The sequence below is a fragment of the Piliocolobus tephrosceles genome, chromosome 14 (assembly GCF_002776525.5).
Source record: "Piliocolobus tephrosceles isolate RC106 chromosome 14, ASM277652v3, whole genome shotgun sequence".
In the NCBI taxonomy this organism is placed as follows: domain Eukaryota; kingdom Metazoa; phylum Chordata; class Mammalia; order Primates; family Cercopithecidae; genus Piliocolobus; species Piliocolobus tephrosceles.
This window is the reverse complement of record NC_045447.1, coordinates 51,580,917-51,599,848: the sequence shown is the minus strand read 5'-3', so window position 1 is coordinate 51,599,848 and position 18,932 is coordinate 51,580,917. Positions and strand designations below refer to the sequence as shown.

The window sequence follows — 18,932 nt, the reverse complement described above, 5'->3', positions numbered from 1 at the left end:
GCCTGTTAAGTCACATTGGTGTATGCTGTTGTTCAAGTCCTGTGTTTCTCTGATCTGGCTGGTTGTTCTATCCATTACTGAAAGTGGAAAATTCAAGTCTTTGACTATCATTGTAGAGCTTTGTATTTCTCTTTTTAATTCTGTCAGTGTTTGCTTCAGCTATTTAGTAGCTCTGATGTTTGGTGCATATATCTTTATAATTATTATATCTTCTTGGTGAACTGACTCTTTTACCATTATATAATGTTCTTCTTTTAACCTTTAACAATTTTTTACTAAAAATGTATTTTATCTGATATTAATATAGTCATGTTTGCTCTATTTCAACTACTATATGCATGGAATAGCTTTCATTTGCAATCTATGCACGTCCTTAGAACTAAAATTTGTCTCTTACAGAAAGCATATAGCTAGATTTTATTTTTTTAATACAATCCACCAATATATGTCTTTTGATGGGGGCAGGGGAGGTTGTCCACAAGCGTTTGTTTTGTTTTGTTTTTAACCACTATATTTTGGAGTAATCACAGCAATAGAAAACTAACATAATACCTGTAGATTAGTTAACATTATCATATCAATGTTAATTTCCTGATTTTTATAATTATACTATGGTTACGAAAAACACATTCTTAGTTTAAGGGAAATCATGTAAATGTATCTTCAGGGTTAAGAGATATAATATCTCAAGTTTTCCTTCAATGTTTCATAAAGACCCCAAGATGACAATGCAATGTGGTAAAATGTTAACTGCTGGCAATAGGGGTTAAAGGTAAATAAAATTATGTGTTACTATTATTTCAACTTTGCTTTACATATAAAATTATGCTACAATTTCAAATATTAAATAAAACTTAATTTGGAGACTACAAATTAAGGACATATTAGAATCCACAGTGGAAATATAGAACTGAAACTCACTTTTAGCTTTTTTGGGTTTCCAGAAGAGAAGAAGACTGAAAAACGAATAGAGGTAATATACAGATAGACACTGAGTGAATATGTTACAGAATTGAGGAAAAATCTTAATACGAAGATTAAGTTATCTAAAATTCAAAAAATTTAAACTAAAGGAAATTAATGCCTGGACATATAGTACAAGTGCATGACACTAAAGCCAATGAAAAAATATTAAATATTGTAGGAGGAAAGATTATCTTCTTCAAATAAAGCAATAGCTTAACAGCTAACTTCTATACTTTTTTTTTTTCCTTTTCTATCTTTTTTTATGAGACAAAGTCTCACTCTGTCACTCAGGCAGGAGTGCAATGACACAATCATAGCTAAATGCAGCCTTGAACTCCTGGGATCAAGGCATCTTCCCAAATCAGCCTGTCGGGTAACTGGGACTATAGGTGCATGCAACCACACTCAGCAATTTTTTCGTTTTTTTGGTAGATACAGGCTTTTGCCATGTTGCCCAGGCTGATCTCAAACTCCTGGGCTCAAGCAATCCACCTGCCTCAGCCCCCCAAACTGCTGGGATTACAGACATGAGCTACTATGCTTGGCCAATGGCTGACTTTTGAATCGCAAAGATGATGACCAGAGACCAGTGTAGCAACAGGTGGAATGTAACAAAATAAAATAACTGGTAACTTACAATCATATACTTTAAAAAATGACTTTCAATGAGGAGAATAAAAGAAAGACATTCATAAACATACAAAAACTGAGCTTTTGCTACCAATAATTACAAAGGGACATTTTAAATGTTCTGCAGGAGGAAGTAAATAATCTCAGAAGAAAAATGTCAGATATAAGAAGGAATAATGAGCAATGTCAGTGACCAATATGCCTGTTTATCTATATTAAACAAAAATGAAGTCGTCATCTGGATTAAAAACTGTAATGGAACTAAAATATATAAAAATTGCATATAAAATAATTATAGTTAAGTTATTAGGAGCACCTATATTATTTTGAAAGTGAATAAAGATTAAAACTGACACTTTGATGAGTTTATGCATCATAAATTTTCTAGCATTTATATTAGAAATTAAAATATGATTATTAATTGAACAGAAAGAAATATGAATGAGAATAATCAATTCAAAATATCCAAGAAATAGACAAAGATAAAAGGAATTAGACAAATAAAAAACAAAAATAACAGTGAAGACATAATAAAAATATGGTAGCATTTGTAATAAATGTAAATAGACTAATTACCTCAGCTAAAATACAAAATTCAAAGCTGTGGCTGAATGGCAGAGAAGCAGTATGGTTCCATTAATGTACATTTCAAAACTTTATAATTTATATATCTCACAATAAATATATATAGGTAAAAATATAGCTTAAAATCATAATAAAAAGAAAAATAATGATAATAAAATTCAAAAGAAAGGTTATCTCTGAGAGGCCACAGAAAGGGATTGGATTAAGGAAGAACATACTTGTTAATTCAGGATATGTAATTTTTTTTTTTTCCTTACACTAGATTCTGGACATAATGGTTATGCATTGTATACTTTCACCTACCCATATATATTTTAAAATGTTTGTTTCCCTCCATATTCAATACAACCAATAAAAAAGAGGCAGCATCAAAAATAAAAGATTTTACATGAATATGGAATGTGTCGTATCTCTCTTCTGATGCTACGTTTTTTGTCGTCTTGAGAAGGAGAGCTGTCTTTGATTGAGGAAACAACTGAATGAATATAGCATTGCAGAAACTAAATCTGGGGCAAGTCCAGATGACCATTAACTTCTGCCAGGTAGTTAACTGTTGCAGACTGCAAAAATGTCCCAATTTCTCACCACTGCCTTTATAGTGTGACCTTGCAACTACCTCTATCCAGAGGTGGAGTCTATTTGTCTATGTCTTGTATCTGGGATAGGCTTGTTACCTGCTTTGACCAACAAGATGCAGCAAAATTAATTAATTAATTAATTAATTAAATTAAAAATGCTGGGCCAATTCTAAGCACTGATCTCAAGAAGCTGTAAATACTATTCTTTGTCTTGAAATCCTGCTATCCATTTTGTGAATCTGTCTAAGCTACCCCACTGTATGATGAGAGACATGTGACCCAGTCACTCCTGTTGTATCTGCCAGAAACTTGAAAATAGATGATCGAGGCCATCCCAGAGTAGCCAGCCTTGGCCTGCTCTACAGCTGACTTCATATGCGTAAGTTAGCTCAGGTACAATATTGAACCGAGGATCATCAAAACCGCCTGCCCATTGTTGTTAGGGACCCGTGGATCGCTAACAATAAATGATTGTAAGTTTGGGGGTTAATCAAAACAGATATTAATCATAAATAAACTGATTCTACAACTTTATAAGCACGATTTCTTTCCTTCCTATTGTTCTTTTGTTGTGAAAGTACTCATAGAAATGTTAATCTGGATATAATTTTGTAAACATATGAAACATGAAGTAGCCATGAATATTTCTATTGCATGTAAAATGTCCCCATTTTGAAAAATTTGAGACATGGAAATCTCCAAAAATGACAGATTTAAAATTACATTTTTAAAAAGTCAAATGGGATAAAGTTTCTTAAGGATAAAACAAAAAAAACTCAAGAGAGATGCACAGGTTAGGAAACTGAGATGTGCTGATATTCCTTCTTCAATTTGTGGTGCTGTGAAAACCTTGTACTATGGAGCCACAGTATTCATAAGAACAAGAGAACAGGGGTGGCAGGAGGTATTTTTAACAAAGTCATCAAGGTACTCATGAGGATGGCATATTTTTCATGAACAAGCAGCATAACTTAGTACTTTGTTTGAATGCCACACACAGCATAATGGAAATGGCACTTTCAGAATACTGATTCTCCCACAGGGAACTCAACAGTGAACTAGGAAAAGATCACAGGCTCTGACAGTTGATTGGTGAATTAATTAGATGTTGAACTTCTTTAATGCTATGGTAAATTACATGTGGAGCGTGCACTCAGAGTCATAAAAAGATTCCAAGGATGCTAGGTGTCACACAACAGTAGGGCAAAATGTAATCAGAATCCAGAGCAGGGCCCAATGCAAATCGGTTTACCAGAGGCCTGCTGAGATTAATCTTACTTGTATCCTTTTCTGAGGGGAAAATTTAGATTGAGTGGCACAATTATTTAGGCTACAAGCAAAAGGAATTGATGCTTTTTTTTTTTTTTATTCTGTCTAAATTGTTCTTGACACAGACTTAGAAAGTTAATATTTATCAACTTTTTACCCACCTTTAAAGTCACACCTCTTCATGTAATCTATCAAGTGATAGGAGATTTTGAAGAAAGAACAGAGAGAAGGCCATTTTTTATTCTGCTATGACCACATTTGTCATTGCTGCCTATATGCTCTCAGAAAATACTTATTGTTGGCCTTTGTTGCTAAATACATGTGGGTATGTAATATATTGTTCTTATCAATTGTGTGATCTTGGGCAAGTTAATTAATTTCTTTAGCCCTCAGTTTCTTCATTTGCAGAATGGGGACAATGACAGTATTCATTCTGTAGGGCTATAATGTGAATTAATTATGTAAATATTGCAAAGTACTTAAAATAGTGTTGGGCACATGGCAAGTGTTACAAAAGTTGCTGAATGAATATTGAAACTAAAACAATGTTCACCTATTTCCAAAGAGATCCAACACCATTTAAACTTCTGATCATTCAGCAAAAAAGACTTTGATTTCCAACACAGTGAATAACCAAAAATGAGACTTTCCCTGGGAAAATGAAGCTTTCATAGAGGTAAATAGAAGAATATTAACAAAGTTTCACACATCAAGGGTAGATGTGTGAGCGTTCAATGGAGTTTTACTCTTCTTCCCTATTATCTTCTGTAACTAGGAGAATATGGAAATAAATATAGATTAGGAATTATATCTGTCAGGCCAAAAAAAGTCATCTAAATTCATTTCAAACTTCTTTTCTGCTGACAAGTAGATGCTGCTGCTAACATATTGAGGTGCAGTTGTATTTTTTTTGTTGTTGTTGTTTTTTTGGTAGGGACAGAATCTTGCTCTGTTGCCTAGGCTGGAGTGCAGTGGTGCCATCTTGGCTTGCTGCAACCTCGGCTGCCCGGGTTCAAGCAATTCTCCTGTCTCAGTCTCCTGAGTAGCTGGGACTACAGGTGCTGGCCACCACGCCTGGCTAATTTTTGTGTTTTTAGAAGAGATGGGGTATCACCATTTTGGTCATGCTGGGCTCGAACTCCTGACCTCAGGTGATCTACCCGCCTTGGCCTCACAAAGTGCTGGGATTACAGGAGTGATCCACTGCACCCGGCCTGCAGTTGTATTCTGATTAGATATCCTGCATGCCCTGTGAGAATGGCATGCAACAAATGCAAACACAATTTGCTGCAATTCAACTCTTACCATGAGCAAAATACTGGGAAAGGCCTTGAAGAAAATGCAAACCAAAAACTGGAATAAGTTCCTCTGCTTCATATCTCCAAAGTACGTATTAATAATATTTTAATATCTTTCACAAATTATAAGTGACTGAAAATATATATATGGGTGTATAAAGAACACATAAAACATTTTAAAATGTTATTTTTAATTTTAGCTCCTTTCTCTTCTCCTATCTGCTGTATGCTGAAGATGACTGCTGAGTCATGACAAGTCCTGCACTGCTGACAAAATGCATAAGGATTATATAGGATTGAGTTGAGATAAACACAAAAAGTGGACCAATATTCCTGGAAGAGATTATATCTGAATTATTATACCTAAAAAGGCTTGAGTTATTTAAGTCCCTTATTAAGACTGATGATACTACAATATTCATGAGGAACAAAAATGCTATCTATAGATAACATGAGATATTTGGTAAAGAGAAGTAAGAAATTAAATATTTATATTGAGAGAAGATATTGTGTCCTGCTTTATTCTTAAGAAGATTTGGGATGGTATCATAAGTTGGTTTTGATGCAGGATAAAAATAAGTAAGGAAAAAAATTTAAAACAGATACAATAATGCTAGGGATAAAATTAGTCCCTACTAGAAATTAGGTAAGACTATGGCTAAGGAAATCTAGGATGATTGGACTTCTCCCTCAGCCCACAGTACTGCTTTTTTTGTTACTCCTAGGGGAGCCATCTGCAAGGAACAATGACAAAAGAGGACCAAGTTCCACTTTCTTATTAAACAGTCTTTGAGACCTATATGCTAAGATAGTGCTGTGATAAATGGGGCTGGAACCAGAGTCTCGTTAGAAGCCTGAGAGACCTCTACTACTCACTCTCGATTTAAGCCCAAATAGTAGATTTTAGGTTGATCAGGTTGGATGCTTTCAAGGGAAAAACAGGTCAGAGAGAGAATAGGGAGTAAGACTTTGGTCAGTTTAACCTTTTGAGATAAGATAAAAAGGAGAAGAGTACTAGGAAGAAGGATGACTGGGCTTCTCCATGTAGAAGGGCCTTTCAGTTTGAAAGGAAAAGAGAGAAACAGATAAATTTTCATCGAATGGCTGTCACACAGAACCAAGGAATCTCTCTAATGAGATCATTATATCCTCTTCTTGAGGACTAGATTTTTTTGTCTCCCAGAAAGCTCTTTCTGTAGTTATTATACAGATATTCCAGATATTGACCTTGTTATAATTCAGGTCCCAGCTTAAAATATATCTACAGTGACAACACAATTCAAAGTAGCTAGCTCTTCAAGCTCTCACCTTGTTTTACTTTTAACTTAGCACTTATTACTGAATATTTTCTTTCAAATATTTTTATTATTAATGGACTCCATATCAAAACTACCCATATAGAACACAAGGTCTATGACAACAAGGACTTCATCTATATTATTTACGTATTCGTTTACATATATATGTAACATATATATGTATTTACATGTTACATATATATGTATTTATATATATATATAAAACTCATATATCTATATAACTCATATACATATATATGAGTTTTAAGCGAACACAATAGGTACTCAGTAAAGATTTAGCAAATAAATACATGCATGAAAATGTGTTTTAGTAAGCCAAGAAAGGTGGTGGAAAAAGAGATGCTTCTTGAGAACTTACTTTAATATTGGCAATAGCTGACATTTATCAAGAGTGTTAATCTTCAGAACAAAACCATAACATAAATACTGAAGAGAAAAATGCAGTGGCAACCTGATCAAATCTACTCTAGATCTAAATAAAAGATATGGGATCCACACCTAGACTGATCTAAGAGCAGTTATGCTTCACTACCATGTATGCCATTAGATTCTGTTTACATGCCAAATATGTGCAACAGATTTAGTTCTGAAATTCCTAGTATTCCACACACACATGCAAATAAATCTATCGCATGATCCAATAGAATCATAAGTTAAAAATAAATGAGTTGACATAAAAAACCCTTGCTATTTGGAGTGGTGAGACTGAAGGAAAATATATACCATGGTCTCCTGAATGGAGAAACTTCATAAAGGATGAAGAAAAACACACCGTGAATTACACCATGAATAATATTACTAAATGCAAGCATGAACTTCCAGCATTTATAATACAAATCAGTGTAAGTTGATACAAGTTTTGGTTTAGTGAAAGCACCGCTATGGAGAAAATATAAAGATTTGAATAGCCTTGTTTAATCCATTGGTAAAATTAAAGCTATGTAGATGAATGAAATGGATTAATATCATTTAGGCAAGCATTCCTCAACATTATTTCTGACACCTACATTGATGATCAATATTGGCTGGTAGAAGTTATGATGTATGTATTTTATGATGAGTACCAGATCATAGATATTTAGTGTTGTTTTTTTTTTTTTTTTTCTTTTAAGATGGAGTTTCATTCTTGTTGCCCAGGCTGAAGTGCAATGGCGTGATCTCGGCTCACTGCAACCTCCACCTCTGGGTTCAAGCGATTATTCTGCCTAAGCCTCCTGAGTAGCTGGGATTACACAAATGCACCACCATACCCAGCTAATTTTTGTATTTTCAGTAGAGATGGGGTGTCACCATCTTGGTCAGGCTGGTCTCAAACTCCTGACATCAGGTGATCAACCCTCCTCGGCCTCCCAAAATGTTGGGATTACAGGTGTGAGTCACTGTGCCCGGCTTTGTGTTACTTTTTAAGAATGTATTCATGGGTTTGAAAACATGCATAATTTTGGTAACTTCTCAGAAGCAGATATGGTTAATCAGAATATATACCTGAACATGCTACTACTATACTTCTGCAGAGACATACAAATGGAAATATATACAACCAATATCAAGACTTTCCTTTGAAAATAACTGGTTTTATCCAATATATGAAAAGAAATATGATTAATGGCCAACACTTTATCCAATCTAGAACTCTATATCAATAGAAAATAATAAGTAAAATACCCATAAAATATTTGGCATTAATCTATACTTTAAAATGGCTCTAAAATGTACTCCTACTTAACTAAATAATTGTTAGGCTCTAATTCAAGGTCAGGTAAATGGCAAAGTATATATTCTGTAACAGTTTATTTTAAATCACTCTTTCTTACCATCCTTGGTTATACTATGAGCCTCAATGACATCATATGGTGAGCAGTACTTTTATTACCCTTTTTTTCTCAGAGTAGTAAACTAAGCCTCAGAGACCTCATATAAATTGTAAAAGTGACATATCCAGAAATGGAAACCCTGGAATACTGAATCTGGATCTGGGATTGTAACCACTGAAATATGTTGCCGTACTTTTGTCAGTTCTTCTCAGCTAGATCAAAGTAATAAATGTTTAAGCACAGTAAATAGTTGGCTTTAGGTCCATGTCCTAGTGATGGAATTAAAATACAACAATCCTAGCGTTTTTAAATGAATATTCTTTATATTAAAATCACTTTAAATTAAGAAAACATATAGCTTAAAAAGTATCACTTAGTATTAAATAAAATGTATATAAAGGCTATTTCTCCACCTAAAAGATCAACAAAGACTTGTAGAATAATAAAAGAGATGTAAAGTGTTATTTCTTCACACACTGGTTGACAAATGCATGGTCTGTGAGAAGCACTTGGCTGGCCAAACAAACACACCAACTATTATCTCTAGAGTCAGTACTCAATTCTTTATGTAACAGCCCATTCCGTTTATATAGAAATTGTAATTTTCACAGTTATTTCTCACTTTAACTAAACCCATGTAATATTATTTTTAAAACCTTTCTCGTATTGGGTCACATTTCATCCAAATGTCTCATGGCCTCCCTTAGAAACACAGCTATAAAATCTAATCTCCTTTTCACCTGACATCATTTAAAACATTTACAGAGAGTTACCATCATATCTTACACTTTTAAATCTTACTTTCTCCAAACAAGTCATACCTAATCCTCTCAAACCTTCAAATTCCCACTAGGCACGGTGGCTGACACTTGTAGTCCCAGCACCTCAGGATGCCGAGGCAAGTGGATCATTTGAGGTCAGGAGTTCAAGAGCAGTCTGGCCAACATGATGAAACCCCATCTCCACTAAAAATTCAAAAATTATCTGGGCATGGTACTGCATGACGGTAGTCCCAGTTACTCAGGGGGCTGAGGCATGAGGATTGCTTGAACCCAGGAGGCGGAGGATGCAGTGAGCCAAGACTGTGCCACTGCACTCCAGCCTGGGCAACAGGGTGAACCTCCATCAAAAAAAAAAAAGAAAAGAAAAAGAAAACCCTTCAAATTCCCAAATTATTATGTCTGTTCTGGGCAGTTATCCTTGGGTTTATCAATGTTCTTCTTCAACGTGAACTGAGCTAACAGCTTTGGGCATATTCTCCTATACACACTGCTGACCTATTTTACAGCTTGTTCAGTATGCCTGTGCTGTCATCTACATTCCAATTGCATGTTGGTCATCACACTGGTGACACCTTCTAAACATGAACCTATGACTCTATGGACAATATAAAATGTCTCTGCTATATTCACAATTTTTCTAGCTCTTAACTAATATCATGGATTTTTTTTTTAATATTCTGGATGGCTTTAGAATTGAGGAAATAATCTTTAAAACCCCACCAAAGATTTTGAGGAAACGAAGACCTTTATTTTTCTTGGAGACCAGCAATAAAATAATGGTAAATAATTCAGTACCCGTGGTGGAGTGGTGGTAGTAGGGGAAGGTTAAAATCTCCTTTTCTTATTTTAAATGAAATCTTATCCGTAGGCAAAAGAAAAGGAGCCAGTGCTATGGGGCAAAGAGGATGAAAATGGAAGTGAAAATGAACTTAATAATTAGAACTGGAACCTAGAGGATATTGACCTATCATTTCACCCTTCCTATGTTACATGCCTTAAACTTTGGTTAAAATAAAGTTCTCAGTGCAGAAAAATTTGCATATGGATTTGATTTTTTAATCCAATAAAAATGAAACAAAATATTAATTTTAAATAAATTCTAGTAATTTCATAGATTAATAATGTGTTTCACTTTTAGCTGATAAGAAAAAAAAAAAACCTCCTAACTATATGCTCTGAAAGTACATCTTTAATACATCTAAAAACAACTAGTGGCCATTGGGTTCACAATCAGAGATATATTGCAGAATGTCACATATATTCAAGCAGGAAAAAAAGGTTTTAATTTACCAGGATTACTTAAGCCGAGTAAAGAAACTGTGAAAGAGTATTCTCAGATATATTCAAAAAAGCAATTACATTTTACTGTGTCACCAAATCATTTCAAATTTATCATATTTTAAGTGTCATTAAATGTTCTTTTTGATTGGAAGAGCCCTATAAATGACAGGCAGTTTTGTGCTGTGCAAATTAGCAGCTTCTCCTAATTCTTTTCACAAGACTGTCAATTTTTTATGTATTATCTCATCCAAGTTCACATAATGGAGACTCTTGTAAATTGTGAACCATATGCTTCATTGTGCAGTTCACAATTTAAATTTTATCAATGATGCCTTTATTTTTTTTTTTAAATGACCAATCTTGTGTATTTTGTACCTGTTTAATTTACCCTAGTTATACCTGAAATATATGTATTTTTATATTTAATCTGTATTTCTGCAAATGAAGAATGTCAGTTTTCTTTGAACCCCAAGATCCCATCCTAGACTAAGGTGTAGGTATATTTTTGTGTCTATGTGTGTATTCACCATTTCTACCTGGGTAAATCACTTATGTACAACTCCCTGCTTCCTGTCTATTATTGTTTGAGACAAGTGAACTTGGCTGGAAGCAAGCATATTCCCTTTTTAGAAAACTTATTTTTTTTTCAGAAGACAATTTTGTATTAGTGCTTCATTTATTTGCCTTCATGAGGACATAAGTGATGCAGTTCCATACATCTTTCTTTAGATGAATTAAATAAGACATTTCTTAACAGTTATGAGCTAAACTTAATCTTCCTGGGCACCACTGGATTTCTTTGTTGTTGTTGTTGTTGTTTTTCTGTAATTTCAGGTAGTAAAAAGAAAACAGCAGTTGTAAATGCCACAATATACTCTCCAACATTTGGAAGAAATACGAAAATATAAAAACAAAAATACCCATTGTGATGCTCGGTAAGTATTCACTAGCAGAGAAGGCAAAGATAAAGAAACTAACAAGACATTCCAGGAAAAGAAAGTCACTCCCGTCACATATATACAAGCCACTGTAAGGCCATTAGTATTACTGGGGGAAATAAAAAGTAAAAGAACTCAGTTTTCATTTAAAATGTACAATACCTCCTATACAAATTTAAATTTATATACCTCTTATATCACAACTTTTGTTGTATGTATTAATAAAGAAACATCTTCAGTCATCGCCCTTTCAAAGGTATATTAAAGCATGCTAAAATGGTGTTTTAATGGATAAAATATGACGTTAAGCAAACACAAACAGTATACAGACTGTCAGAGACATCATCACGTATATAATAGCTTTACAGAGAAAAATGTATAAGGCCAGCAGTGGATTGTCAACATGCCAATAACTTCCTCCAGTCACTTTGGGGCACAAAAATTAGAGGAACTAATTAAATGCTTGATTAAATTATCAAATATATGATTAAATAAAATTGTCCTCTTCCTTGGTATAATAAAAATACATTTTAAAATAAAAAATACTATTTCATTTCATCCTGAAAATATAATTAAAATAAATTTGGCATTTACCTCATGTGATTAAAAATCCACTGGATACTTTAGAAGCGCAGGCAGCTCACGATACAGCTTTCTGACGGCACTCATCAATTCCTACAAATAACAAGAGGGTGAAAGAGAATATTCAGAGCAATACATGTCTCTGTCAAATGATGGCGATTAGCGATGAAACTTTTATTATCACTCTGCATTGCCTTTTAAAATGTACCTGACTATATATTGCTGTTATAATAGCTTTTGTTAAATGTGCAATATAGCAATGAAAATTATGTCTGTCTGGGACTTCCAAGGTACTAAAATAGACCCCAGATTACGACGTACTGCAAAATATCAAACCACACAGTAGCATGTTATTTTACTGAGAAAGGCTCTTGGATTATAAAAACAAAATAATTTGTAAATGAAATGTTTTCTTATGTGTGTTACCACATCAAATCATTTTTCTAATCATGATGCTAAGTTATCAGAAGTAGAGGGTTTAGCTTTTACCATTGGCTACTTTAACTAAATTTTAGCAAATATCCTTACTTTATATCTCATAGATTTCCCAGGGAAGAGCCATAAAATGTGGGAAATGATGGTTATCCATCTGATAAGTGAATATGCAATATGGTAGTTTTTAACTTATCAAATGAATGGCTATCATTTCCTACATTTTATGAATCTTCCTCAGGAAGACATAGAAAATAAAATAGATATGCTTGCTAAAATAGCAAGATACTACATAGTATATACAGTAGAAAATTATATAGTAACTCAAACTTTTACAGTTTCAATTATCTGGGGAAGAAACTTTTTTTAAAAAGCATTATTTTCTCCCATCTACTTGATAAAAGATAAATAAAATAAGCAACATAGATGAGTATTTTCTTGCTGCATATTGTCACTTTCCCATGTTTCCTATACACAAATATGTAGCGTGACAACTGTATAGCATCCCTTTTCTACATGCCCATTACTCTAAGCCTCACACATGTTACATTCAGGAACAAATCTCAGTGAATCAGCACCATGGACGTCTGCTCATCCTTTCCCCTCTGCACATCCCTGACCCTTCCTTTAAACCTCTGACTCTTCAGGTGACAAAGATGGTCAAGGTAGAATAAAGAGAGATGGTAGAAAGATGGTGCTCCTGTATTCATAATAGCAAAGACATATAATAAACTTAAATGCTCATCAATGGCAGATTGGATAAACAAAATGTGGTATATACAACACAAAATGCTATGCAGCCATAAAAAAGAAAAAGATTATGACCTTTGCAGCAACATGGACAGAGCTGGAGGCCATTATCTTAAGCAAAAAGACACAGAAACAGAAAACCAAATACCACATGTTCTCACTTATAAGTGGAAGCTAAACAATGACAATACATGGACACAAAGAAGGAAACAACAGACACGGGGGCCTATTTAATTAAGAGTGGAGGGTTGGAGGAGGGAGAGAATCAAAAAACTACCTATCACGTACTATGCCTATTCACCAGGTGATTAAATAGCCTGTACAAGAAGCCCATGTGACATGCAATTCCCTATATAAGAAACCTGTACATGTACCCCAAACCTAAAATAAAAGTTAAAAAAAAAAAGGTACTCAACTAAGAAGTATAACTTTGTCAAGGCACATATAGAAGATTGGAACATAAATATATGAGCATTTTCTTATCACAGGAGAAAGTATATGAGCATTTTCTATATCACAGGAGAAATATATAGCATTATTTTATATATAAAATATATTTTATATATTTTCTATGTATTATGCTAAATATATAGAAAATATATAGCATTTTCTATATCACAGGAGAAATATATGAGCATTTTCTTATCACAGGAGAAGTCATATAAGTTCATGATTTAAGTGTTGGATTTATAAAAATTACAGTATTTCAATTTTTCTGAAAGCTACTATCAGGAATTATATATATATATATGTATTTCTTATTTTTATATACAATATATTATTAAATATATATGAATATATATATTTTTAAATATATATATATTTCTTATTGTGTGTTTTTTTTGTTTGTTTGGAGGTATTACAACTCACTTTGAGAAAAAGATGCTTTATAGCCAAATAAATTCAGTATAGTGAATAACACATCCTGTTAGGTTCTAGAAAGAAATTAGAAGCTACACTTCCACTAGGGGGAAACAAACTTAGAAAGAAAGTGGCAACCACTTTTAGCAAGAAAGTGAGCATTCATCTGTTCAGAATAGTAGGACACTAGGCAGAAAAACCCTAAAACACCAGGAATGGTTGCGTTGCATTTTATGAATTTCTACATATGTTGCAGAAACATCCTGTTTTCTTGAGAATGCTTCAAATTCTCCAATGCCCGGTTGCCTTCTAAATCTGTACAGTATTCACTTTTTTGTGCCCTGCTTTATTTTATGATTTATAAACCCATAGCAAACAACTCTAACTCTTTAATGGAATCTCACTGTAACAAGTGCTGTGATAGGCACTTTCATATACATATCTCATTTAATCAACAAGATATGTACACTGTCACACTTTGCAACCATTGGCTTATATACTGGATATCTCAGCATACAAATCTTAAATTATAAGTTGTATGTTCCATGAAATAAAGTGCTGTTTCCTACTCATTGTAAGTTTTAAGTTCCACATATTTAATTTGACTAAATTGCTTTCTGAATGTCTAAAGTGTTTATTGAGTGTTTTAAAATATATATGGAATGTGAAAATTATTCAACTAAATCCATGATCTATTAGTTTGAAATGTGAATTTTAGCATTACAATGGAGAGATTCCTGAAACCTCATAAGATCTTTTGTTTATGATATTTATATATTAGATATATGATCTCTTTGAGGAAGAAGAAATGTACACTATATTTACAACCCACAAACCAGAAATTCCTAATTCCTTGGAAGAAAATAATTTTAACTAATACCCAATGCTATTTGAGGGATGTGAAAAATAAGTTATGTTGGTGAAGTAAGGAGTATGAATGCAAAAGAAGAAACAAGATAAACAAGATTAAAAGGAGACTATTTTTCTAAAAAGAAAACTAAATGGTCAAGTGAGTGGATAAAAAAGTTGGGTGAAAAGTGTTGATAAAACTTATAATAGCATTGTGTTTGCAAGGTACTTTTTGAAGGGGAGTTTAAGTAGTACAATTTCCAAGTAGAAATTCCTCCAGAGTTTTGTGGGTTAATAACAAAATAATGGAGAAAAGAAACCAAAGTTGTAATTTCTAAAAAAGTAAATCAAAATTTACAGTGATGGGGCATCACATTCTGTATTAAATGATAACAGCAGATGAGAAGCCAGGCCCAGATGTAATCCTAGATCATGTGATTTATTAGATTCTTCTCACCAAAATGATTTAGAGAAATAGCAGAAAGATATTAGTAATAGAATAAATATTGTTCAGGCCAGGTGCAGTGGCTCAGATCTGTAATCCCAGCACTTTCAAAGGCTGAGGCAGGCAGATCAACTGAGGTCAGGAGTTCAAGACCAGCCTGGCCAACACAGAGAAACCTTGTCTCTACTAAAAATAAAAAATAAAAATAAAAAAAATCCGGGTGTGGTGGCATGTACCTGTAATGCCAGCTACTTGGGAGGCTGAGGTAGAAGAATCGCTTGAACCCGGGAGGAAGAGGTTGCAGTGAGCCAAGATGGCACCACTACCGTCCACCCTGGGCAACAGAATGAGACTCTGTCATAATAATAATAATAAATATTGTTCAGAGGATAAAAAAGGAAAATATGAAAATCAGTTTCTTAAGAATTGGTAGATGTAGTTCAACTGAACTGGGACAAGACTGAGAACAGAAACATTAAGAAGCTATATCCTGAACACTTTAATCGACACAATTCAAGGTGAGTGATAATGTTTCTAAAAAAAAGACAAAAAGTGGGAATTTGATGAATGTGTATTTTAAAGTAGTTAACAGACAAAAGATACCCCCAAACCATGTGTAAAAAAAAAATAAAATTCATCTGTATGCTTAGGATGATCAATAAAATCTAAAGCAGTGAGTGTATCTAATTAAAAAAAATAGATTCAGTCTCATAGTCATCATGATATAATGGTTAAGAGAGAAAATAATGTTAAAGAGAGGTAGTGAACATGCTGTAACAGTAACTATAGAGGATTAATATTTTTAAACTTCAAACAAACGTGACTCTAAATTCAAGGCCAGCAATATGTAAATGCAATTGATAAAATAATAACTGTGGCTGTGTTGACTTCTTATACAATACATGTAATCATCTTTAAGGATAAACAATACTTTAAATTGATTCAAACTGGGGTAAGTATATCATTTAGGTTTACAGTGATATGCTAGGAATAATTTGAAAAAGAAGGAAACAATCTCCCTCGAACTTCAGTTGAAGTTTTAGAAGGAAGAATATCAACCTACACTTGAATGTTTCTAGGTGGAAATAGTCTGTAGTTATTAATTATGTCTCGACAATTGTTTCAGAGAAGATTTGAAAACCCCTGCTTTAAAGAAAAAGGTACACATTTTTACCATTTTCTCTTTTTCCACCACATTTTATAGTGATTCTCACACTTTATTTCAAGGTGGGGAAAAAGGGAGAATACTTTTCCAGAGAAAATTTATACTATATGACATCTTCTCTCAAAAAGAAATGAATCCTTTAATTTATTTAAATGTTTATTTATTATTATTCATACTTTACATGTAGTAGCCTAGAGCATTTCACATGGCATAACACAGGCTTTCACACATGATGCAGGGTTCATCATGGTCAAAAGGTCTGGCTGGTAAATTTCTTGGATGATTGCATAAGGCTAATAAAACAGCATAACTTAAGGATCATCCAAGTGATCTGCAGCCTCTCACTTGAAGCTCCATCAACATTTTGGAGAGCGTAGAATGTGACCTACAGAAATGGTCTGCACTACATTGGGGAAAGAGGGTCTCTCATACATTGAGTAGACCAAGTATTTTGAATTCTTATATGTAATCCGCATCTTCTGTCATATTATGTGTTTTTATTTTCAGTTACAGAATAGAAGGAAGAAGATAAATAACATGCCTACCATGTACCTAGATATGATACCTAGTGCTTTAAAAACATTATTTAACTTATTCATCACAAAATAAATTATGTGAGAAAGGTGGTATTATCCCACTTTACAAATATATAACTGAGACTCAGAAAATGAGGCATTTATTTTCTCATGATTACAGATCTTTCCATTATTTATCACTGCCTTTAAAGTATCAAAAATGAAAGGGTTTGGACATGGAACGACTGGGAAGAAACATTATGTTGAATGCAATGGTGCTTAATAAAACTCGAAACCTCTTATCATTGCAGTTGACCAAAGTGGGATGATTTAGTGTTTTATTATCAATATTTCATGATGGTTAAATAAAACTCAAGTTCTAAATAAAAGCTTGCTCTTTCTCTTATTTGTTATTTTGGCTCTTTGAAAGGACAGTTATTAAAATGCAATATTATCTGTTTCCCTATTAATATTAAGTTTTAGACATACAAAAGTCTACAAAAATATAACATTTTAAACAAGGCATTTTACATGAAATCTAGCTGTTTTAATTAATAATATGATATCCTAACAAAATGACCTAACAGAAATGACATTTCCTTGGAACTTATATTTAATATTACTTTTCCATTAGAATAGAAAAACTGAAACATGCCATTAATTCAATTTTAACTCTAATATAACAAAATAGCCATATAAATTCTTAATTCTAATGGTACAAATAGTTATGCTAATATTAAGAATTAAATTATATAATGTCTAATTTTAAGACAGCAAATTACTTATACCATTTGCTGGAGAAATAGAGAGAAAACAGGAACATAGAAAAAATATGTTCAGTGAGTAATTTGACTCTGTCATTCACTGAACTTCTTAGTATCAAAAACAAACATTTTTTTCAACTTAAAAAAAGCACAATGACAGTACTACTTGATTGACTGTCTCTATAGATGCCACCTGAAACACGTTGTCATAAATTATAACAAAAGAGAATCTTACGTTCTTACTACACTAAATTCTAAATCCTATTTTAGTATATAATGCATATAGCCTGTTCTTCAGTAAATAAATCCAGTAATAAAATAATAAAAGAAGACATTTTGACTTTTCTTTTTTAAGTTGCCTGCTTTAAAAATATGTGTTGTTGTTGTTGGTGGTGGTGGTGGTAACAGGTGGTGGCTCCAAGAAGATTTATGAGGACTTCACTCTGGATTGCTTTGGTGGCTTACATTTCCTTTTGTTCTTGCCTTTTTAGAGATGTACATGATTGGATATTGGCATTTTATTTGCTTTAATCTTTTGAAAACCCAAGAGGGAAAGCCATACATCGTTGTCTTTTTATTAGGTTAATCAAGTTAAAAATTTTCATTGTGTTTAAATTTTTAAAAGTTGAAATTCTACTATAGCCACACATTTTCCTAAGTGGATGGTGTATTTTGTTTAGGCTTAAAACACGTTTATAAAATCTATCTCTTTAAATTACACACAAACAAACACGTACACAAAACTTTTGTGTCTTGAATCACAATAGCAAAATAATAGCGATAATTAACAGTTACGGAATGCTTTCCATATGCCAGGCACTGTTCTATCTACATTACATTTATTTGCATGGTTAATTCTCACAACAGCCCAAATATATTATGTTATCCCAATTGAAAGATACAAGGTTGTGGCACAGAGGGATTAACTAACCAGGCAAGTAAAGAGCTAAGATTTAAACCAAGGTGGTTTGACTTCAGAGTCTGAGCTACTAAGAATCGCTGCACTATCTTTGATTAAAAGATACCAATAATGGCATTCAGATAACAATTGTGCAGACATGTTCCTTAACCATCGCAACTGCTCTTGACCAAAAAACATCAATTCATTA

At 33.1% G+C, this 18,932-nt stretch overlaps 1 protein-coding gene across 4 annotated transcripts in view; it reads right to left on the bottom strand.

Annotated features, from left to right (window-relative positions):
* Positions 1–18,932, bottom strand: part of LINGO2 (leucine rich repeat and Ig domain containing 2) — a 1,250,024-nt gene that overhangs the window by 691,182 nt on the left and 539,910 nt on the right. For all 4 annotated transcript variants that reach the window (XM_023203903.3, XM_023203904.3, XM_023203902.3 and 1 more), the window contains one exon: positions 12,055–12,135. The gene's annotated coding sequence lies outside the window, so the exon portion shown is untranslated. The remainder of the gene's footprint in view (positions 1–12,054; positions 12,136–18,932) is intronic.